Raw genomic sequence first — 25,057 nt, 5'->3', positions numbered from 1 at the left:
CATAACTCCATTGCTAACACTAGCAAGCAGGTACTCTTTCTACCCGCTTCTGATGTCTATGTCAGAAGCTTTCTCTATCTCCTTTATACTTTAATAAAACTTTATTACAAACACACACACACACACACAAAAGAAATGTATCTCTCTTAAGGTAAACAGGTTGAAAGTTTAACAGTTTCTTTTTGTATTTTTCCATTGAATTTATACACTATTAAATGGGAATACTTTAAAATAGGAATAGAACCTATAAGAGCTCAAATATAAAAGTTTATTTGTATATATTCTTCTCTCTGTTGATATGCCTAAATGACTCCATCAACATTTACCTACATTAACAGAAGTTACTTTTGAATTTAAGATGTTTCAAAATTCCACATTTTTGTATTTTCTGCATTATTTGAATTTTATAGAATAAACATATATACTTTAGGGGCTTCCCAGGTAATGCTAATGGTAAAGAACCCATCTGCCAATGCAAAAGACACTGGAAATCTGGGATCGATCCCGGGGGCAGCAAGATCCCCTGGAATATTTCACTCCAATAGTCTTGCCTGGAGAATCCCATGGACGGAGGAGCCTAGTGGACTATAGTCCATATGGTCCAAAAGTGTCAGATAGGCCTGAAGTGACTTAGCATGCACCCACGGACTTTTTGCTAAAACTTGGAAATTTAAAAATAGATTTGAAGGAACATATGTAAAGATGATAACAGTAGTTCATTCCAGGAGGTGGGACTATGGATGATGGCTTATTTTCTTCTTTATATGTATTTAACATTTTTACATTTAAAAAATGAACGACCTGCATATGGTGACAGCAGCCATCAAATCAAAAGACTCTTGCTCCTTGAAAGAAAAGCTATGACCAATCTAGACTGCATATTTAAAAGCATAAATATTACTTTGCCAACAAATGTCCATCTAGTCAAAGCTATGGTTTTTCCAGTAGTTATCTATGGATATGAGAGTTGGACTATAAAGAAGGCTAAGCACCAAAGAATTGATGCTTTTGAACTGTGGTGTTGGAGAAGGTTCTTGAGAGTTCCCTGGACAGCAAGGTGATCAAATCAGTAAATCCTAAAGGAAATCAGTCCTGAATATTCATTGGAAGGACTGATGCTGAGACTGAAGCTCCAATACTTTAGCTACCTGATGAGAAGAACTGACTCATTGGAAAAGACCCTGATGCTGGGAAAGATTGAAGGCAGGAGGAGAAGGGGATGACAGAAGATGAGAGGGTTGGATGGCATCACCAATTCAATGGACATGAGTTTGAGCAAGCTCCGGGAGATGGTGATGGACAGGGAAGCCTGGTGTGTTGCAGTACATGCGGCCGAAAAGAGTCAGACATGACTGAGCGACTTAACAAACAAAGACAACTCTGTCACCGAGTCCTTCTTTAACCACTGAAGGTTCCAAAATATAAGAATCTGAGAAGTGCTCCTTTGCACCCGGAAGGGAACACTTTAATTAGCTATTCAAGTCCATCACGGGCCTCATCCATATTTTTCTCCCAAGCAGTAGAGGACACAATTGTTTTGCTCTGCTCACCATCATAGGAAGTCTTCTCGGTGGAACAGTAACTGCAGGATGAAGGACTCAGTCTGGCTCTGGACTCCCAGTGGCTCCTCTCCCCTTTGGCCCTGGAGCAGCCTGGCCCGGCGGCCGTGGGTCAGGGACCTGGAGTTTCCTCAGATGCCGAAATCTGCAACTCATGCTCCTTTTTTGAGCTGAGCTGGGACCAACAGATGAGATTTCCAAGAGTCAAGGTTCAAATATTGGCCAAACAGCAGTTTTGCATGCCCAGCGGAGACTTAGGAGCAAGAAACTCTAAATAAAATCATAATAAACTGGGATAGGGTCAATTAATATTCAGAATAATAGAGAACCTGAATAAAACATAGTTCTTCCCAGTCAGATCTGGAACCCTGTACTGGAAAGCTGCCATCCTGTCTGATCAGTGACTACAAGACGTGCAATATGAAGCCCCCTCGCAGGGCAGGACTCAGGGGGCGCAGCCTCTCCCTTTTGCCCCCAAGACCCTAGGTAACCCGACAGGGGGACGGCACTGGCTAGGTTGCTGCTCCCCTGGGAGAGGGATAGAGAGGAGGGCAGGGGCTGGGCCTCCGATGGCCAGGGATGTGCAGAGCTGCCTGGGTCCAGCAAGGATGTCCTGGGTCGTTCCCACACTTGTCTGACGGGCCCATGTGAACCACGCTGCTTGGGGACATGGGAGCTGGAAGGCAGGTCCTATTAGGGGAGTAAAAAGTGTCCTAGTTCTAATTAACCAGAAAGGTCCCACCCAGTTTTCAGATCATGGGATTCAGAATTCAGAGTGCTCACCGTTACACCATGGAACCCCTTTGAAAGATACCTGCTCTTTGTTACCAGAAATGGATAAGGGCTTCTTTAGGCTCCATCCGTCTGGCTGGTAATCCCAAGGCAGTTCTTCTAGGCACCCGACCTGAAGTGTGTCAGCAGTCCAGTGAGAGTGGAGCTGGAAAATTCTATTCTTCACACTTCTGATGGGAGGGTAGTCTTTCTTTTTTTTTTTTTTTGCAAGTGTATATTAGATTTACAAGATAAGTAAAAATGAACAAAACACTCAGACAAACCAGGCCAAACTCACCTGGGGTGACTCAAATCAACTACATGCCACAGGGGCCACAAGGCAGGGCTCTGACATTTAGGCAGTCACACATTTTTTGTCAGATTCAGTTCAGTTCAGTCGCTCAGTCGTGTCCGACTCTTTGTGACCCCATGAATCGCAGCACGCCAGGCCTCCCTGTCCAACACCAACTCCTGGAGCTTACTCAAACTCATGTCCATCAAGTCGGTGATGCCATCCAGACATCTCATCCTCTGTCATCCCCTTCTCCTCCTGCCCCCAATCCCTCCCAGCATCAGAGTCTTTCCCAATGAGTCAACTCTTCGCCCAACCGCAACTTCGGTGGCCAAAGTATTGGAGTTTCAGCTTCAGTGTCAGTCCTTCCAGTGAACACCCAGGACTGATCTCCTTCAGAATGGACTGGTTGGATCTCCTTGCAGTCCAAGGGACACTCAAGAGTCTTCTCCAACACCACAGTGCAAAAGCATCAATTCTTCAGCGCTCAGCTTTCTTCACAGTCCAATGCTCACATCCATACATGACCACTGGAAAAACCATAGCCTTGACTAGATGGACCTTTATTGGCAAAGTAATGTCTCTGCTTTTGAATATGCTATCTAGGTTAGTCATAACTTTCCTTCCAAGGAGTAAGTGTCTTTTAATTTCATGGCTGCAGTCACCATCTGCAGTGATTTTGGAGCCCCCAAAAATAAAAGTCTGCCACTGTTTCCACTGTTTCCCCATCTATTTCCCATGAAGTGGTGGGACCGGATGCTATGATCTTCGTTTTCTCAATGTTGAGTTTTAAGCCAACTTTTTCACTCTCCTCTTTCACTTTCATCAAGAGGTTTTTTAGTTCCTCTTCACTTTCTGTCATAAGGGTGGTGTCATCTGCATATCTGAGGTTATTGATATTTCTCCCAGCAATCTTGATTCCAGCTTGTGCTTCTTCCAGCCCAGCGTTTCTCATGATGTACTAGATTGGTCAAGTCAATTTCATTCCAATTAACGTATCAAGATCCAGAAACTTCACAATTTTTTAAAAAGCACACAAAATCAAGGTACCCAAGAGCACTGATTGCTGGATAATAGAAGGTGTGTATCTAAGCTGTCTTACAGTGTAGACAGTATTATGTACACAAAATACCTTTACACTAAATATTTACATGAATAATAGGTATAAATCCACATTATGGCCCAGAGTAATTGTCTTTCCTTCTTCGTTTTTACCCAGTGTCATTTCTTCCCTTATCCAATACACAGAACAGAAAAAGTAGCATCTGTTTTAATGGCCAAAAAACAGAGTCAGAAAGAAGCCCAGTGTTGCCTGAAGACTTATTTTGTTCCCAGAGACTGGACAGAGGTTGACTCAAGGAAGAAGGAGGCAAAGGGGAAGTTCTTTTATGAGGAGGAAGTTCATAGTTCCGGGGTGAGAAGATGAAACTTTTTTGTATAATGAAGAAGTTGAGTGGTAACAAACAACACAAAGAGCTCTTCCAAGAGAACCTGAAGGTCAGTAAAAGTTTATAAGTGCAAGGATCAGAAATGGTCTGTGGCTGATATAGGAAGAAAAGATATCCATGGAAAATATGTTGAGAGATCACAGAATAGCCAGGATGCCCGGAAAACCGTGCTCTGACAAGGGGCAAGGAGGGAATCAGGTGAGGTCAGATTGTGTTGGGTAGAGATGTGTGTTCTTCCCATTTCCTCCAGCCCATATGTTGGTTCCAGACCTGCAATCAGAGAACTGGTGAAAAAGAACAGTCACAGCAGCCAGTGTCTTGATTCTGTTTACTGAAATTTCTAGAAGCAACAAGCTAATTTAACATGAAATAAATAAGGGTAGGGGTTGTCAAAAGATCCAGAGAATAATGACAACAATATTATTTCACTGCCTATAACGTTCTTGATACAATAGTTTCTAAATCCAGGCACATCTGACAATGGAATGAAGAAGAATGGTCTTATTGCTTTCACTTTACAGAAGAAAGAAGAGAGGTACAAGAAATTTCTTTATTCGTCTAAGACCACACATGGGCAGAACCATTCTTACAACCAAGGGTTTATGCTTCTGAGCACAGATTAGTTGGGTCTTTTTTCTCAGATGTAGTTGTGTCAGGATGTCTCAGTTGTAGAGATGGGAAGAAGAGCAAGTAGGAGAGAGAGGGCAAAAGAGGGAGGAGGGATGGGTGGAAGCACAAATTCTTTGATTCTCCTGTCCCTCCCTTTCCCCTCTCATCTCCCCTACTTCCCCACCTCCCTTGCCTCCTTCTTTCCTTTTGGGGAGAGCCCTTTGCCCCCTTCCCCACTCTGTTATGAGGACTGAGACAATGCTCCTCTCTCCCAAGCCTCCTGGGAGGTCTCCATGCCCTCCTCCCAAACCCACCTTCCCTGCTTGGTTTTCAATTCCCACGCCTTCCCGTTTCCAGGTGGACCTCACAAAATACAGTCTACCCAGCTGGGCTACCCAAACTCCATCCGATAGGCTGTGCCCAATAAGCTTTTCCATGGCCCGCCCCATGGGATGCTGGTAAATCAAATAGCTGGGATAAAGGCTTTTTCAAAAGAACTGTTCACTTCGGAAACTTTTCTATATGTCCTCAGGGGTCTTCACGGGACAAAGGGCTAAAGACGACAATGTAGCCATCCAAGTGTTAGAGTGTCCCGGTGAGTGCCAAACCCTGTCCCAGGGGTGCAGACACAGGGCGACCATCACCAGACCTCTGCACTGGTGGAAACTACCCAGTGGACACAGGAAACCTAAGCACAACCTCGGCCCCGGAGGCCTTTGCCAGGGTGGGCAAACTCTCATTCATTGAGTGTAGGCAAGGATACAGGAAGAGCCATCATCGGCGCCCACCGGTTTCAGCTGTCCTTGGATCTCATTCGGTTCAGGCCCCGAGGGTCCAAGCCCTGGATCCCGGTATCTCTGAGGGCGCTGGCATCTGCGGCGGGTAGGGGGAAGGATGTGGCACCCTTTCCCTCAGGATAAAGGTCTTATCCTTTGAATGAGTAAGTAAGTAAAGTCGCTTAGTCGTGTCCAACTCTTTGCAACCCTGTGGACGGTAGCCTACCAGGCTCCTCTGTCCATGGGATTTTCCAGGCAAGAGTACTGCCATTTCCTTCTCCAGGGGATCTTCCTGACCCAGGAATCAAGCTCAGGTCTCTAGCATTGCGGGCAGACGCTTTACCGTCTGAACCACCAGGGAAGTGTCTACTCCAGGCAGAGGCAAGCAGACGATTGTGTCATTGTCTCTGTGGCGCAATCGGTTAGTGCGTTCGGCTGTTAATTGAAAGGTTGGTGGTTCGAGCCCACCCAGGGACGGCGGGTTGAAATTTTAGAGAACACCAAAGAGGTGTTCTCCCTTTTGCCAAGAGGACACCGGAGAAGTGCTGCAGAGAAAGAGCACAGGAGTCAGGTGTAAAGGACCAGCGGGGAGCGGGGTATGGTTCTGAGTGAATTGGAAGCGTCGGTCATTCCTGAGAGCCCAGAGCGCTGACGGCCGGCGCCGTGAAAAGGGCCATTGAGGTCCGCAGCCCGGGAAGGGTGGCGTCCACACTGCGGGCTGCAAGGTCTCCTGGGTTTCGGACCCACCCCTCGCCACCTGCGGCTTGCGGGAGCTGGGGAGTCGGCGGGGGCGACCTCTGCTCTCGGGTGCGCAGCTGAGGGTCTGAGGACTCTGCGTTGGGTGCGGGACCCCGAAGGCAGTCTGAGGGGGTCCGAGGGGCCTCACTTCAGGGGAGATGAGGAACCCTAAAGCAGGGCCCTCGGGAGCCGCCGTCTCCGTGCCTGAGAGAGCGTGGGGCTCCAAGGTTTCTGCATGAATGTTAAAAGTTGGTGGCTTGGATAGTGGCGGCTGAACCTTGGGTTTTCCTGGATACAGTGCTCAGTGGCAGCGACTGTCGCCTTTCCGTAGTGTAGTGGTTATCACGTTTGCCTCACACGTGAAAGGTCGGTTCGAAACCAGGCGGAAATAGGTCTCTTTTTTCCCCCCTGTGATTTGCATTCTCATTGGCAAAAGGAAAAGGCGCGAAAGGCACGGGGTGAGGCAGCTGACGTAGCTGTAGGAGGAGTTGGTGACCTCCTGAAAGTCTACTCAGCACAAGAAAGCAGCCCTCCTTTCTCTGCTCCGAGTCTCTGCAGAGTCCAGGCCCAGTTCATCCCAGGGTGGAAGGACAAGGCTGACTTCGGGTCACCTTTACGTCCGGAAACCCCTCCGGCTCCTTGTCGGGCTGCTGGATCTTTCACATGTTCACAGATTGTCACTGAAAACCAAGGAGCTCATTCCTGTAAAGCTCACTTGCTTTTTCCACCTCAGCACACTTGAGGAGCAGTCTTATTTTCCTGGTAGAAGAAAAGAGATCGGACCCAGGTCTCACCCTGGGCTCCAGCCAAAGTCACGGAAATGAAGAATTTAAGGCTCCGCGAACTGAGACGGTCACGGAGGGAAAGGAACTGGTACCCGTGCGGTCATCAGAGGTCCCGAGGCCAGGTCAGAGATCTGGAGGTAGACGGATCTGCTCATCACCCCTTGAAAGCGAAATCAATGCCTGAGTCGAGGGAAAATGGAGGTTCACAAAGAGAGCAGCAAGGCAGCACACAGCCCTAGAGCTAGACCAGGAGGGACTCAGTAGATACTTTGGGACCTGGTCTCAGAAACAGAAGTGTCCCCCAGGAAAGGGGATTTGAAGGGCAATGAGCAAGCAGGTCAAGGGCTGGGAGCCTTGCACAGCTGCACAGAGCTCTGGTCTGCTGGGCAATTTCCTGTTCTCTGCACCTCTGGTTTCATCTTTTACACTCTCAATTTTCATTTGGAGGCTCTAAGTCATCTTTTGTGTACAGCTCTCTGGTGGTCTACTGGCTAGGATTTGGTGTCCACCACTCTGTGGCCTGAGTTTGATTCCCGGTCAAGGAAAACTCTGCATCTGTACTCACAGGAGACTTCCTCTTCCTACTCAGATCAGAATTGTATTTTGCATCAAGATCCAATGCAGAAGAGTTTCTGCACTGAGTTCCTAAGTGTCACTGAGTCTGGACCTCAGGGCCCTAGACCTGGGCCTGGCTGTTGGAGGTGAGATTTCAAAGAATAGCAAGGAGAGATAAGAAAGCTTTCCTCCATGATTAATGCAAACAAAGAGGAAAACAATAGAAGGGGAAAGACTAGAGATCTCAAGAAAATTAGAGATACCAAAGGAATATTTTATGCAAATATGGGCACAATAAAGGACAAAAACAGTAAAGAGGTGGCAAGAATGCACAGAAAAACTATACAACAAAGATCTTAATGACCCAATAGCCATGATGGTGTGATCACTCACCTGGAGCCAGACAGGTGAACCTTAGGAAGCATCACTACAAACAAAGTTAGTGGAGGTGATGGAATTCCAGCTGAGCTATTTCAAATCCTAAAAGATGATGCTGTGAATGTGCTGCACTCAATATGCCAGCAAATCTGGAAAATTCAGCAGTGGCCACTGGACTAGAAAAGGTCAGTTTTCATTCCAGTCCCAAAGAAAGGCTATGCCAAAGAATGCTCAAACCACTGCACAACTGCACTAATTTCTCATGCTAGCAAAGTAATGTTCAAAATTCTCCAAGCTAGACTTCAACAGTATGTGAACAGAGAACTTCTAGATGTTCAAGCTGGCTTTAGAAAAGGCAGAGGAACCAGAGATCAAATTGCCAACATCTTTTGGATCATAGAAAAAGCAAGAGAATTCCAGAAAAACATCTACTTCTGCTTCATTGACCAAGACTTTTTAGTCAAAGGAAGCCTTTGACTGTGTGGATCACAGCAAACTGTGGAAAATTCTTAAACAGATGGGAATACCATACCACCTTACCTTCCTCCTGAGAAACCTTTATGCATGTCAAGAAGCAACTGTTAGAACTGGACATGGAACAATGGACTGGTTCCAAATTGGGAAAGGAGTACATCAAGGCTGTATATTGTCACCCTGCTTATTTAACTTCTATGCAGAGTATATCATGTGAAATGCCGGGCTGGATTAAGCACAAGCTGGAATCAAGACTGCAGGGGAGAAATATCAATAACCTCAGATATGTAGATGACACCACCCTTATGGCAGAAAGTGAAGAGGAACTAAAGAGCATCTTGAGGAAAGTGAAAGACGAGAGTGAAAAAGCTGTCCTACAACTCAACATTCAAAAAATTAAGATCATGGCATCTGGTCCCATCACTTCATGGCAAATAGATGGGGAAACAATCTAAACAGTGACAGGTTGTATTTTCTTGTGCTCCAAAATCACTGCAGATGGTGACTGCAGCCATGAAATTAAGACACATGCTCCTTGGAAGAAAAGCTATGACAAACTTAGGCAGCATATTACAAAGTGGAGACATTACTTTGCCAACAAAGGTCTGTCTAGTCAAGGCTATGTTTTTTCCAGTAGTCATGTATGGGTGTGAGAGTTGGACTATAAAGAAAGCTGAGCACTGAAGAATCGATGCTTTTAAACTGTGGTGTTGGAGAAGACTCTTGAGAGTCCCTTGGACTGCAAGGAAATCAAACCAGTCAATCCTAAGGGAAATCAGTGCTGAATATTCATTGGAAGAACTGATGCTAAAGCTGAAGCTTCAATATTTTGGCCGCCTGATGAGAAGAACTGACTGACTGGAAAAGACCCTGATACTGGGAAAAACTGAAGGCAGGAGGAGAAGGGGACGACAGAGGATGAGATGGTAGGATGGCATGACATGGTAGGATCGATGGACATGAGTTTGAGCAAACTCCGGGAGTTGGGGATGGACAGGGAAGCCTGGCATGCTGCAATCCATGGGGTTGCAAAGAACCAGAGAAGACAGAGACTGAATTGAACTGAGACATTAAAATGCTTAAACACTTCATCAGCTATATTACAAGAAATGTTAAAGGAGTCCTCCAGGAAGTACAACACTGACACCAGCTGGAAATCTGGATTTACACAAAGGGATGAAGGAAATATATAAGATTTAAATTTAAATCTCTTAGAAATATGGGACAGATTTTTTAAAATAACGGAAGATTGTAGGGTTTATAATGTGCACCGAAAAGGAGAAACATAAAGAGATAAAGTTGCTAGTTGCACTCTTTCAGGATATTTTGGACTCCCAGTGACCCTGACCGGGCAACCTGCTCTTGGTTTAGGTCCAGAAACGAGGGACAGAAGGTTAGTGAAGGAGGCATTTTTTGGAAAGGAAGAGCAGAGTAGAAAGAACCACAAAGCCTTGGAGTACTTACTTAAAAGATACAAGGAGAAAGTTATCCTTGGGTCGGCTTAGAACCACCAACTTTCCGGTTAACAGGCAAAGGCTCTAAACAATCACGCCTCAAAGCTCAATACAAATGGCCTTCTTTTCATCCCCTTGGGTGCCGAATGCCCCAGCCGCGCCTTGCTCCCCTCCCTCCCCTCTCAGAAACAGCGCCCTGAGACGCCCGACCTGAGACCGGAGGATAGGTAGGGGTCGAAGGAAGCTGATCAACTCGCTGGGCTCCAGTATTTCTTCCGTTCTTTGCTCCGCCTTCATCCGGCCGTCTGAGCCGCTGGCGCTGCCCTCCCTCCGCTCGGCCGCGGTCGGTGAGGCGAGAGCTGGAACCAGCGGGAGGGGAGGGTCGGTCCAAGGAACAAACGCCAAGAGCCGGGAAAGAATCCGGCGAGGTGGGGACGAGGACAGTCAGACTACCCAGACGGCACGTGCCGGATCTGGGGAGATGAGAATTGGTTTTTGATTTTGTTTTGTTTTCTCATCATGTATCAGAAATGAGAGGAAGAGAGCGGAAGCCAGTGAAAGAGAGAATACGAACACCTGAGTAGAGTTTTCAAGAATAAATTAGTGCAGTAATTGGAATCGTTTTATGTTAAATGACATAGATTAAGGACAATTGTCAACGCTTGGGTTGTGGTGCGCCGTGATCGTATAGTGGTTAGTACTCTGCGTTGTGGCCGCAGCAACCTCGGTTCGAATCCGAGTCACGGCATTAGGTTACACCTGGCATCTCCTTGTTTTTTTCTTTTCTTAAACGCCGTAGTGGTCTACACTGGGTTCTCTGAAATGTGACCGCCAATTCTATCCAAAAAGGAAATTATTAAGGTGTGTAATCACAGAACAAAATGCACAAATCATTAATGAACAGCTATTTGATGTGAAATCATCACCAGGATCGAAATTCAGAAAAATTTTTATCAACGTAGTATGGAAGATACACTTTGATATATGATGAAGCCCTTTGATACATTTTCCAAGTAATGCCTATCCATCCCCTGCTACTCTAAGCTATTCTGATGGCCACCCCACAGATTAAGCTTGTCCTTTCTTCAAACTCACCTAAATGAATATACATATTTTACTATCTAGGGATTATCAAGCAGAAATTCTGAAGTCAAGTTTCCCACTAGTAAGGAAATCACGGAGTTCAGCACCACATGAAAGCAATGGACAAGTTTTTGCCCTGGAGAAAGCCCCTTCAAGATCAGGTATTTCTGCTGCCAGCTAACTATAAGCACGTACCCCAAGAGCCACCATCTTTTACTCAGGGTCACCCTCCGCCCTTCTACCCTTACCAAATCACTGTCTGCAAAGTAATTCTAGCAAAGATCTCCCAATTCTCCTGCCCCTTCCCACACAGGCAAAGCACACTCTCTCACCCACCAGACTGACTGCCTTTCATCAACTCTTCCAGAGCCACACACACACAGAGCCACTGTGCTGTCTCATCTACTGCTCCCTCTGCAAGCTTGGTTCACACTCCCACCCCCCCATCCACCACCCCCTCTTCCTCACTCACCTCTTGCCCTACAGTGGACATAACATTTATCCTAACAGGTCTTCTAAGTGAGTGTCCAAGGGAAAAGGGAAAATGTGCCCACTGCCAGATGGAGACCACAGGGATTCCAAACAACAACAGCAGCTGGAGAGTCAGGACATTTACCTGGATCACCATCATATTGATATTCTGGTATTGATTTTTACACATACTTTCTGCTTATGTCAACAATAACAGTTTTCCCTTTGTGGTAGTGAGATGAACTGGAAACTCAAATTACTCAGGGAAATGAATGTGAATGAATGGATTGAAAGAGAATATTTAAAAAATATAATCCACCCTCACTCTACTGAAGAGTGGGTGGAAATGGCAAAGGCCTGGGAGGTTGGGTGAGTGCTTTTGGTGGGCCAGTCATTGGATTTGAAGCAGCCATTCCTGGGAATTCCCCAGGCTTGGGTCTCTGTCTCCAACAGGACCTGATTTCCTTTTCCTGGGAAGCCTAAGCCAGGGTCTTACTGGATCACAAAGATGGATATTTTAATAACAAAAAGTTATAAGAAAATATTCTTGACATTTTTTCTCATCAGGGAAATAAACCTTAATACTACATGGAGATATCACTACCCTGCAGCATGATTGTATTTAAAAGAATTCGTACATCAAATGCTGACAGTTGTGGAGCAATTGCATCTGTAGTAGTCTGTTTGAAATCATTCTAGAAGACTGTTGGCAATTTCTGATAAAGTTAATCTTGTACCTACTCCATGATTCCAAAATTGCAGTACATCCATGAATGCAGAAGTATACAAAAAGATTGATATGGAATATTCATCAAAACACCAAGAATATTCATCAAGGACACCAATTAACACAAAACCCCCACCAAAATTACTCCAACAATACCAAAATTAATAAGTGATATACACAACAGTATGAATATGTTTAGTGAACAAAATGTTGCATGAAACAAAAATCAGTAACAAAAAATGTACATTCATTCATTTGAGTTTCAAAAGCAGGCAACAGTACATGATTGCAATAGACTTCAGATTTAGTAATTAAGTGATCTTGTGTAGGAATTGCCTGAAAAGGGTTTCAAATGACATTGCTAGGATGGTAGCAGTTTTCTATAACTTCATCTGGGTGGTGATTACATTTGCCCAAGTTCACAAATTGGGCCTATAATTAAAGATGTGTGCTTTTTACATGGTGTGCAGTATAGTTCAATGATTTACTGTTTCCATAAAAATCAGTGGATGGTGGGTGGAGACAAGCTGCTGTAAACTGTGACAACTAGTTTGCATTTTATTGTAAACACATTGAAAACTCATTCTCCTTTAGTGTAAAAAAAACAAAAACAAACAAAAAAAAAACTACTGATATTAGAAATACCTTTTCCAGAAAAAGTCATTGACCATATCATTTCGTTAGTGCAAACTACAGACAAAGCTACTTGAGAGGCAATGTTTCCACTTCGGAATATGTTCTGCTCAACAGTGAGACAAGCAGTTGACCTAGGTTTTGCTTTGACCAGCCCACTTGTGTGCTGTGGGATTTACTCGTCACAGAATACAGATGCAGGGCCAGCAGCAAACTGCTCTCCAACCACTGCTAAGCAGAATAACTCGTGCTGGAATTAAAAGCAAAATGAATATTACTCAACCATAAAGAAAAAAAAAGAATGAAATAATGCCATTTGGAGTAATGTGGATGACCCGGAGATTCTCATATTGAGTGAAGTAAGATGGACAAATACGATATCACTTGCATGTGGAAACTAAAACACAAAAACAAAAATGATACAAATGAAATTATATACAAAACAGAAATAGAGCCTCAGATGTAGAAAACAAGCTGCTGGTTACCAAAGGGAAAAGGGTGGAATGAGGGATAAATTAGGAGTTTCAGATTAACATATATACACTACTGTGTATCAGATAGATAACCAATATGGACCTCTAGCACAGGGAGGGACCTAAACTCAATATTTTGTAAATAAATAAATAAATAAAATATTTTGTAATAAAAACCTATACAGAAAGAGAATCTGAATAAAATGTATGTATAACTGAATCACTTTGTTGTACACCTGAAACTAACAACACTGTAAATCAACTATATGCCAATTTAAAAAAAAAAGCAAATGGAAAGAGGTTATAGACACTAACTTGATACAGCCTGGATTTGAACTGAGGTGGCAGCAACAATACAGCACTATACACTATACAAGCACAATGCACAGCATGACTTCAGGTAACTATCTCCACATAAATAAATCCACACTGTTTCATTCCTGGACACTTACAGAAGTTCGTGTGCTTTTCTCTCTTTCATGCTCTTCTCCGATTCTTCCTCCCCATTTTGCTACTTAAAAAAAGCAATTTTTCTTTCTGAGGATCTGGCCCAAGCCTCTTCACAGACTTCCTGGAAGGTCTGCTGGCAGGTTTCATCCATATCTTTGCTTGCTCTGACTCCTTTTCACATTTCCTCTTTGTATGTGATCTCTTTCCCGTTAAGCCACACGGACCACACCTACTAAACCGCTGCCCAAAGGTGCAGATGGCCGGATGAAGGTGGAGCAAACAGGGAGCCGTTACTGAGTCCACCGCGGGTTCAGCTTCCCTCGGGCTCCCCTCGGCTCAGGCCTGGCATCCGGGCGCTGGCACCTGAGGCGGGTGTGGAGTAAGACGTGGCAGGGACTCTCGGTTGCACTCCTGCCTTCGGAGTCGCCCGACGCCTGGCTTTCCAACTGGAACGAACACTGAGTGGATTCCGTCTCTCCGATGGCCCGAGGCTTGGAGACCGAGCTGCTCTCCCCCGAAAGGCAGGTGGCTTCCCCTACCTTTGTAGCTTTGCTTGCTTTCTGCGGGGATGAGTGAGTGATTGAGTATTAGTCACTCTGTTGAGACCAAAGCTGAGTGAGTGTTCAGTCTCTGTGGCGCAATCGGTTAGCGCGTTCGGCTGTTAACCGAAAGATTGGTGGTTCAAGCCCACCCAGGGACGTGTTTCTGCCTTTTGGAGTGTGATGTATGATTGATTATTTCTAGTCTGCACGTCGTCCCCAAGCTCGTATACACAAACACGAGAACCTATATCCAGATAGTCACTGATCCTCAGAAAGGGTCTCTGGAGGAAAGCAGGTCAGTGGGGGTCCTGGAATTCAGGAAACAGCAGGCTCATTATCTTTACCCTGTAAACTCCTTTCACCAATGAAATTTCTTTCACTGTTTGTAGTAGCCTTTATTTTTCCCTTTCCATATACTTTTGTAATTAATTTGGTTCTATGCTTTTCCTATGACAGTCATCATTCTTGCACACATGGATACGGGGTAGACTCCTGGGAGAGTAATTGCTCTGTCATAGCCTTTACATGGTTTGTATATAATTCCTTTTTCTTGCCTTTGTTGACTTATTGGGTGTAAATATTTTGTTATTTCAGCAACTGCTTTGGGCATTATAGCATACATACATCTGTAACTTAGCACAGCCTGCCTTCAAGGGATGGCACACTTCCTCACATTTCTCCCCTGCCTGCCCTTATGCTTATGTTGTCCTGTATTTTACTTGGCATATGTTTTGAATCCCAAATCCAAGGTTACTACTTTTAAAAAAATTCCCCATGTTTTTAAAGACATTTAATTGATAAAAAATCATATGTTTCCCATGCATAGACCATGTCTCTTTTCCTTCATTTCCTTTGTGTCCATCAGTAATTCCAGTTCACGTGAGTTCCCTTCTTCTTGGAGGGCTCCTTTAACTTCTCTTGCTGTGCGGCTGTTCTGGTGACAAAGTCTTTAAGCATGGGTACGTCTATAAATGTCATCATTCAACGTCTATTTTCAAATAGATTTGGGAAGGGGGCATAAGATTCCACCCTTTTTCACTCTCAGTCCTTTAAAAATGTTGCTTCTCTGTCTTCTCACTTCCACTGTTATTGATGAGAAATCTGACATAATTTTTACTTTTGCTTTCTGAATGTACTGTGTATTTTCTTTCTGGCTCATTGGACATCTTTTTTTCTTTTATAATGGATTGGAGCAGTTTAATTACTCTGTGACTAGGCACAGTTTTTTTCCTGTTCCTTGTGCTCACAGTTCATCTGGCTCCTTAGATGGTGGGTTTATAATTTTCATTATGATTGGAGTATGTCCTCTTGGGTTTCTTCAAAGTTTTTTCCTTCAAAAAATTTCTTCTGGTATTTTTTGAGACTCCAAATACTCTCTTGTGTTAGGCCTTTTAAAGTTGCTCTACCATTCAGTGATGCTATTAATATGTTCAGTTAAAAAAATTATTGCCATTTCATTTTAAATAATTTCAGTGGTTCAAGGCTTTGTATTCCTTAATTTTTTTTCTTGCAATGTCTAATTTGTTGTTGATTCACAGATGTTATTGTTTTTACCTCCAAAGTTTGCTTTTTGCCATTTTTGTATGTTCCACATTTCTAATGAACTCTTTGGACATATGCAACATAGTCATGGTAACTGTTTAAAGTTCTCTCTGCTGACTTTTTCATCATGTCAGTTCTGGTCAGTTTTGACTGAGTGACTATATTCTTCCTTTTGCATCATATTTTTATGCCTCTTTGCATGCCTGACATTTGTTGTTGTTGTTTGGATGCTGGACATTATCAAAATTTCCTTTCTGGATACTAGCTACTTTGATATACCTATGAATTATTTTGAGTTTTGTATTGGGGTACAGTTAGTACAGTTAAGTGACTTGTAAACAGTTTGATCTCTTTGGATCTTGCTTTATGATTTTTTTCAGAAGGTCAGTGTAGGGCTGATTATTCTAGAGCTGTGTTCTTGCCCTAAGGCTCATGAGTTATATAAATCGTCTAGTCTGGCTGATGGCAGTGAGAACAACTGCCTGTCCCATGTGAACACCAGGCACTGTTCCATGATCTGATCCAAAATTTCTTTTCTTGGTCTCAGGTAATTCTCCACAAGTGTGCTCTTATCAGACCTCTGTTTAGTACCTCAGGGAGACTGTTTAGTATCCCTGGATATCTTTTTCTCTTTCATCACTGGACCTTTGCTCTCTGAACCCTAGCTGCCTTGCTCTCCACCAAAACTCAGCTTCCTCTCAACAATCCAAAGAGCTGGTCTCAGATCGCCCTTCTCATGCCCAACCTGGACATGCTCTGAAAGCGGTCACGTGGGCCAGTGGCAGGACTCGCCTTGTTTCTCATTCTCAGGTGATTCTCAGCTGTCCTCTTTTGCCCAGTTTCCTGTGTCTAGAAACTGGCATTATATATTTTCCTTTTTTTCCTGTGGGGGCAGGCAAGAAAGGGAGGGTGAGGTTTCAAGCAGGAGGGTAAATCTGATTTTTGTCACTCCAAATATAAAAAAGCAAAATGGCTGTCTGAGGAGGCCTTACAAATAGCTGTGAAAAGAAGAGAAGCCAAAAGCAAAGGAGAAAAGGAACTATATACCCATTTGAATGCAGAGTTCCAAAGGATAGCAAGGAGAGATAAGAAAGCCTTCCTCAGTGATCAGTGCAAAGAAATAAAGGAAAACAATAGAATGGGAAAGACTAGAGATATCTTCAAGAAAATGAGAGATACCAAGAGAACATTTCATGCAAAGATGGGCTCAATAAAGGACAGAAATAGTATGGACCTAACAGAAGCAGAAGATATTAAGAAGAGGTGGCAAGAATGCACAGAAGAACTGTACAAAAAAGATCTTCACAACCCAGATAATCACGATGGTGTGATCACTCACCTAGGGCCAGACATCCTGGAATGTGAAGTCAAGTGGGCCTTAGGAAGCATCACTATGAACAAAGCTAGTAGAGGTGATGGAATTCCAGTGGAGCTATTTCAAATCCTAAAAGATGATGCTGTGAAAGTGCTGCACCCAATATGCCAGCAAATCTGGAAAACTCAGCAGTGGCCACAAGACTGGAAAAGGCCAGTTTTCATTCCAATCCCAAAGAAAGGCAATGCCAAAGAATGCTCAAACTACCGCACAATTGCATTCATCTCACATGCTAGCAAAGTAATGCTCAAAATTCTCCAAGCCAGGCTTCAACAATACATGAACTGTGAACTTTCAGATGTTCAAGCTGGTTTTACAAAAGGCAGAGGAACCAGAGATCAAATTGCCAACATCCATTGGATCATCAAAAAAGCAAAGTTCCAGAAAAAGCATCTATTTCTGCTTTATTGACTATGCCAAAGCCTTTGACTGTGTGGATCACAATAAACTGTGAAAAATTCTGAAAGAGATGGGAATACCAGACCACCTGACCTGCCTCTTAAGAAATCTGTATGCAGGAAGCAACAGGTAGAACTGGACATGGAACAATAGACTGGTTCCAAATACGAAAAGGACTACGTCAAGGCTATATATTGTCACTGTGCTTATTTAAATTATATGCAGAGTACATCATGAGAAATGCTGGGCTGGATGAAGTACAAGCTGGAATCAAGATTGCTGGGAGAACTATCAATAACCTCAGATACGCAGATGACACCACCCTCATGACACCACCATGGCAGAAAGTGAAGAAGAACTAAAGAGCCTCTTGATGAAAGTGAAAGAGGAGAGTGAAAAACTTGGCTTAAAACTCAACATTCAGAAAACTAAGATCATGGCATCTGGTCCCATCACTTCATGGCAAATAGATGGGGAAACAGTGGAAACAGTGACAGGCTTTATTTTGGGGGGCTCCAAAATCACTGCAGATGGTGACTGCAGCCATGAAATAAAAAGACACTTACTCCTTGGAAGAAAAATTATGACTAGCCTACACAGCATATTAAAAAGTAGAGACATTACTTTGCCAACAAAGGTCCATCTAGTCAAGGCTATGGTTTTTCTAGTAGTCATGTGTGGATGTGAGACTTGGACCACAAAGAAAGCTGAGCACCAAAGAATTGATGCTTTTGAACCGTGGTGTTGGAGAAGACTCTTGAGAGTCCCTTGGACTGCAAGGAGATCCAACCAGTCCATCCAAAAGGAAATCAGTCTTGAATGTTCATTGGAAGGACTGATGTTGAAGCTGAAACTCCAATACTTTGGCCACCTGCTGCCAAGAGCTGACCCATTTGAAAAGACCCTGATGCTGGGAAAGATTGAGGGCAGGAGGAAAAGGGAATGACAGAGGATGAGATGGTTGGATGGCATCACCGACTCAATGGACATGAGTTTGGATAAACTCCGGGAGTTGGTGATGGACAGGGAGGCCTGATGTGCTGCAGTCTTGGGGTCACAAAGAGTTGGACATGACTGAGTGACTGAACTGAACTGAACTGAACTGAAGGCATCTTATGTGTTTCTAAGTTGATTTCCATAGTAGGTGTGCCAATTTGTATTTCCATCTTTCCAAATCCATGAAAGAGCTTTTTTCTTCATATTCTTGCCATCATGACGAGCTTTGTACACATCTGTATGATACTCTAGTAAGAGGATGGGTACCCTCTTGATTCAGTTAAGCCAGAGGTACAGCAAAACTCTAAGTGGACATTACCCAGTATACCCTACTGCACATGTTCAACAGCTAAACTTCCAAGATGTTTAGATAGCATTCCAATAATTGTAATTATTTTTGGTAATGACCTATTTATTTGAGTCTGAGAAGACTACCCCAAATGACTTCCAGTTGCTTCACACTAAACTTCCAGTTATGGATAGGACAGGGGAAAAAAACACTGGTCTCAGATATTTGTTCTTCACTTTTCTTTATGAATACATTTTTGCCATCTGGATGCACACATTTAATGACTGGCCACCCTCTTACTCAAGACTGTGTTGGAATGCCAATAACTGTGTCTTTATGATTCCTTGACAATGTTTGGCTGTTTCTGCAAAAATTATCCCATTTGAGACAAATTACTGGGACCAATAGGATTCTCCACCTGACAATCCATCTTGTGCAGACCTGGTACCAAGAGTTATTAGTCGACCTTCCCTGATGAATTCCCTGTTGAATCTCATGAGCACTCAGGCTTTCACACAGTAAATCTAGTTCCTGGACATTCTTTCTAGTCTCTCAGTGTGCTTCTTTTTCTGTCTGTCATTCTCTGTCCCTCATACTCTAGGCCTCCCCCAATCTACCTAATTTCTTCTTTTCCCCTTTCCAGGACATTGCACTAGATTGCCTTTAATCACTGAGAAGTTCTCAGGCACTTATTAGATGCTAGGCCCTGCTATGGGCAGGGGAAAGGAAGAAAGATCTGAATAGTGAGTCAGCTCAAGGTCTCTGCCCTGTGGAGCTCATATCTGGAGGCATTGAAAAGGGGTGGTGCAGCAGGAGGAGAAATGATTCCTGGCAGTTTTCCCCAGGCTAATCTGCTCATCTTGGCCTAGGGTTCTAGCAGTGATGGAGATAAGAGAAGCACAATGAAGATGGATGACTTCAGATTTAGTAGGCAGAAAACTAAGAACCAAAACAATTTTTTTTTAATTACATAAATAAGCACTTTAGGAAAACAGTAGACATTCAGCAACAGCTTCCCACTTCATGGAGCAGACATTCCACGTGTTCCACAATTCTTATAGTGACACTGATGGAAATAGTCACCAATCTCCCATAAAAGGCACCTGAGCCTCCTCTCAACCTGTTCACATATGGTCATTCTGTAATCTATAAACATAGGAGGCAGCATCATAGGAAAATAGTGTTTCTCATTTCTATCTTGGTTATACATGATACAGGCAAAGATCACACATTAATTAATTTAATATCAGTCAAAGAACTCAGATAAACATAGACCTTAAAATCAAAAGTTGAGCTGTCACATAATAGAGAAATGCACGTTGGAATCATACAGTAAATGATACCCCAAAGTCTAAGTGGATTGATTATGATTTCTAGAATTATAATACTACATCTCCATTTAACATATATTATATAGTATATTTAATTTCTGAGAACACATAATTTTAAGTTTATAAACTTCAATGTTTATCCAGTTAAATTTTTTCTTCATTTATTGTTTTATTTGCATTATTTATCTGCACTAGGTCTTCCTTGCCATATGCAGGATCTAGTTCCATGATTGGGGATGGAACCCAGGCTCCCTATATTGGGAGCAAGGAGTCTTAGCTCCTGGACCACCAGGAAAGTCCCTTAAATTTTTTGATAAACAAGTAAAACCAGTATAGCAAACTTAGGCAGTCAGTGTTATTAGAATTTGAAGAGAAAATAAATCCAAGACTGTGCAAACTAGAGTACTTTGTTACCAGTATTTTCCATGTTATTACAGTATTTGAAAAGCAACACAGTTTTTAGACCAAAATTATTTACCTGTGTGATACATACAAGGAATATTCTCTATAAATATAACATTTTCTGTGTGATTTTTTGTCAATTATTAGAATAGAGTGTTAATAATATTTGAGAATTCTTATTTTCAGCTTGATTTTTTTCTTATACCTAGCACACAAGGTACATACTAACTTATCTCTATGATAAAGTAAAACTAAACTTTTTGTTTTTTCTTCTTCATTTTAGTAGGAAATGAAGCTACATTTCAGTAAGAAAAGTCAAAGTCCCCTTGGATGTTATCCTCTGGGATTCTCATTGTAGAAGCAGTATCAGTACCCCCACTTTGGACATCCTTTGGAGAAGGAAATGGCAACCCACTCCAGTATTTTTGCCTGGAAAATCCCATGGACAGAGGAGCCTGGTGGGTTACAGTTGATGGGGTCCCAAAGAGTCAGACTCGCCTGAGTGATTGAGCACACGCACACACACATGCCAGAGACATTGAGCACACGCACACACACATGCCAGATGCACACACGCACACACACATGCAAGAGAGAAAAAGATTTCCCTGGCCAGGAGTCTAACATGGTCTGGGGTGGGAAAGCACCAAATCCTAGCCACTAGACCACAAAGGAATCTTGCAAAGTATCTGGTTTAGTGTCTCCAGGTAAAAACTATAAAAGTAAAAATTAACTTCTTGAGATGCCAAGAGCAGGAAAGGAGGTGATTGCCAGTGGGGCAGGGCTGAATAAAGCTGTGCAAGTCCCCCAGCTCTTGCCCCTAGATTACATTCTGGCTTAGCTTTAGCATTGTGTGCAGCAGAGCCAAGGTCCAGCTCTCTGTCTGAACCTCTGCTGTCTGTATTAGAAAAAGGTGCAGACTGGCTCTCAGGGGGTGATGGGTGGATCTATTTCCTGACCTCTGATGTGGCTCAGGTGCCTCTCCTGATAATGGCATGTGTATGGACTCTTCGTGCCTGACAGCTCAGTTAGAGGAGTTCTTTATTTGTGTCTTTGGCTCCAGCCTCAGGTGAAGAGTTGGGTTTGGTTTCTTTTGTTCTCTCATGTAAACCAAATGTGCTTCAGAGGGATGAACTTCTGGAGCTATACTACCTGTCAGGGTATAGAGGAGATTTACATGCCAGAGGAACTGAGGGGATTTCCAGATTGTAAAGGTGATCTTTTTCCATTGTTTCCCCATCTATTTGCCATGAAGTGATGGACCTGGATGCCATGACCTTAGTTCTTTGAATGTTGAGTTTTAAGCCAACTTTTTCACTCTCCTCTTTCACATTCATCAAGAGGCTCTTTAGTTCTGCTTCACTCTCTGCCATAAGGGTGGTGTCATCTGCATATCTGAGGTTATTGACATTTCTTCTGGTAATCTTGATTCCAGCTTGTGCTTCATCCAGCCTGGCATTTCTCATGATGCACTCTGCATAGAAGTTAAATGAGCAGAGTGACAATATACAGCCTTGACTTACTCCTTTCCCAGGTAGCAACCAGTTCATTGTTCCATGTCCGATTCTAACTGTTGCTTCTTGACCTGCATACAGATTTCTCAGGAGGAAGGTCAGGTGGTCTCGTATTCCTATCTCTTGAAGAATTTTCCAGCAATTTGTTGTGATCCACACAAAGTCAAACTCTTTGGCATAGTCAATAAAACATAAGTAGATGTTTTTCTGGAACTCTCTTGCTTTTTGGATGATCCAACAGATGTTGACAATTTGATCTCTGGTTCCTCTAAAACCAGCTTGAACATCTGGAAGTTCACGGTTCACATATTGTTGAAGCCTGGCTTGGAGAATTTTGAGCATTACTTTGCTAGCATGTGAGATGAATGCAATTGTGTGGTAGTCTGAACCTTCTCTGGCACTGCCTTTCTTAGGGATTGGAATGAAAACTGACCTTTTCTGGTCCTGTGGCCCCTGCTGAGTTTTCCAATTTGCTGGCATATTGAGTACAGCACTTTATTTTTTGGGCTCCAAAATCACTGCAGATGGTAACTGCACCCATGAAATTAAAAGATGCTTGCTCCTTGGAAGAAAAGCTATGACCAACCCAGGCAGCATATTAAAAAGCAGAGATATCACTTTGTCAACAAAGATCTGTCTAGTCAAAGCTATAGTTTTTCCAGTGGTCATGTATGGATGTGAGCATTGGACTGTAAAGAAAGCTGAGCACCAAAGAATTGATGCTTTTGAACTGTGGTGTTGGAGAAGACTCTTGGGAGCCCCTTGGACTGCAAGGAGATCCAACCAGTCCATCCTAAAGGAAATCAGTCCTGAATATTCATTGAAAGAACTGATGCTGAAGCTGAAGCTTCAATACTTTAGCCATCTGATGTGAAGAACTGACTCATTGGAAAAGACCCTGATGCTGGGAAAGGTTGAAGGCAGGAGGAGAAGGGGATGACAGAGGATGAGATGGTTGGATGATATCACCAACTCGATGGACATGAGTTTGAGTAAGCTCCGGGAGTTGGTGATGAACAGGGAAGCCTGGCGTGCTGCAGTCCATGAGGTCGCAGAGTCGGACATGACTGAGCAACTGAACTGAACTGAAAGATGACCCCAAGTTGGCCTTGTTCTGTGCCCTCCTTGGGCCTGGTGTCCACAGTGACTCAGACAAAGGAGGCCTACTTTGTAATGCTGAGTAGGCTTTCAGGAAGTCACAGAACTCCTCCTATGATTCTTGCAGGCTTTTTTATGTTTAAAATGCACATCAAAAAGTTTGGGATAAAGTGAAGCTGTTTCTGCCTGGTTTCGAACCAGGGACCTTTTGTGTGTTAGGCAAACGTGATAACCACTACACTACAGAAACCATATGGTCAGGTGTACCTAGTGACATCCAAGAAAAGCATGTTTGGACACAACTTGCCCTCAAATTTTGAAAGGAAGAGAGCTCTGTGAGCACAGAGGATCCCTCAGGTAAGGAGACTGAGGTTCCTGAAAGGCCCTGGTTTAGGGTTCCTCTCTTCCTCCGGAGCGACGTCCCTGTGAGCATCCCAGCAGTTAGACCTCAGGATCCCACAAGGAATGCACAGCTTTGGGCCCGAGTGCAGCAGTCACCCCACTGACTCTCCAGTTCTCAGAAGCCGCAGGAGCTGGGACAGTTAGATGTCTCTGAGCCCCAGGCAACCCGATGGTTGGGTGGGGTGGACAAAGGCCCCCCAGCTGCAGACCCGCACCTCTGTGGCCCTTTTCACTGCTCCTGCGGTCACTGGGCTTGGCTCTTGGAAATGATCGATGCTTTAATCCTACCTGGAAACAAAGAACCTTTTCCTCTGCTCCCATGCACCTGACCTGCATGCTCCTTTCACAGCATCGCTTCACTGGCATCGTCCCAGGCAAAGAGGTTTCTCAAGTTCCTGCTGCTATGGCTTATTCTAGTCATCTAGTTTAAGTCCAAAACTTTCATCACACTTTCACATTTAGCAGGAAGAGCAGCAAAGGCTGACGTCTCTGGTCATCTGGCTGTTTGAAAATATCGAACATCAGAGAAGGAAATGGCAACCCACTCCAGTATTCTTGCCTGGTGAATCCCATAGACAGAGAAGCCTGGTTGCTACAGTTCATGGGGTCCCAAAGAGTCAGACAGCACTTAGCAACTAAACAACAACATATAATACGATTAGTTTTTCATCATTGTGGAAATGATGTTTTAACAATCGATTATCCATGCTACAAATGAAAAGGAAAGCATACCTTACAGAGAACAATGAGTCAATTGTTTTTAGTGGCTCGAATTATGAAACAATATGTTAGAGGCAAACACAGAGAGGAGGAAGGCTTTACTGAGTAGGACATGGACCCTTGGAAGAGAGTAAGCCAACTGTACAAAGATTTAAATACACTTCAGCATGGCAAAAGGTGCCAAAAAGATGTAATACACAACTGGCAGAAAATCACAACACATATGAATAAATATATTGTTTAAGAACAGAGTGCTAGGACACATACAAAGCTGTCAGGGAAATAGGCAGTGCATACCAACAGGTGTGTCATACTTGAAGAACTCTAAAAAAGAAAATTTGTTAGGCTCTTAACTCCCTTGGTCAGAAAATTACAGATTTATAACAAATCTTGACCTCAGATGGACTAAAATCTAACCTGGTTAATAGGCTGTACCTTTATCAGTGTGGAAAACAGGAGGCTGTTCATCACAACCCATGTAGTGTATCTCCTCTGGTTTGGGGTGGCAAGGTGGCATGGCCTGTCCACTCTATAAACGTGTGTTCCTTTTGAAACAGTAATTCTAGATCTAGGAGTTTCATCCCACTGGAATGTATAGACACAAATGTAAAGAAAATACTGAACATCAACGCTGGCCGAGTTTCGCTTCCTGACCTGTATTGAATTCGTTTGCCGACCAGGCCGGGTATAAAGCTGCGGAGGGATCAGGCTCGGTCCACGCAGACCTCACGGTTGTGTATTCCTCCCTTATTGTACTTGAGATTCTTCTTG

At 43.5% G+C, this 25,057-nt stretch overlaps 4 non-coding genes across 4 annotated transcripts; 3 read left to right on the top strand and 1 right to left on the bottom strand.

Moving 5' to 3' along the window:
* The first annotated feature begins 5,858 nt into the window (after window positions 1–5,858).
* On the top strand, window positions 5,859–5,932 carry TRNAN-GUU (transfer RNA asparagine (anticodon GUU)). Its single transcript has one exon. It is a non-coding gene; the product is annotated as a tRNA-Asn (tRNA).
* Window positions 5,933–10,515: 4,583 nt separating this feature from the next.
* On the top strand, window positions 10,516–10,587 carry TRNAH-GUG (transfer RNA histidin (anticodon GUG)). The gene has a single exon. It is a non-coding gene; the product is annotated as a tRNA-His (tRNA).
* A 3,715-nt stretch (window positions 10,588–14,302) lies between these two features.
* TRNAN-GUU (transfer RNA asparagine (anticodon GUU)) lies at window positions 14,303–14,376 on the top strand. Its single transcript has one exon. It is a non-coding gene; the product is annotated as a tRNA-Asn (tRNA).
* Window positions 14,377–23,341: 8,965 nt separating this feature from the next.
* TRNAV-AAC (transfer RNA valine (anticodon AAC)) lies at window positions 23,342–23,414 on the bottom strand. Its single transcript has one exon. It is a non-coding gene; the product is annotated as a tRNA-Val (tRNA).
* Between the last annotated feature and the right edge of the window lie 1,643 nt (window positions 23,415–25,057).

This window comes from Bos grunniens, chromosome 3, assembly GCF_055505025.1.
Source record: "Bos grunniens cultivar Pamir isolate PY7600 chromosome 3, Bosgru_T2T1.0, whole genome shotgun sequence".
NCBI lineage: Eukaryota > Metazoa > Chordata > Mammalia > Artiodactyla > Bovidae > Bos > Bos grunniens.
Note: the sequence above shows the minus strand (reverse complement) of the source record. Positions and strands in the feature narration are given on the sequence as shown.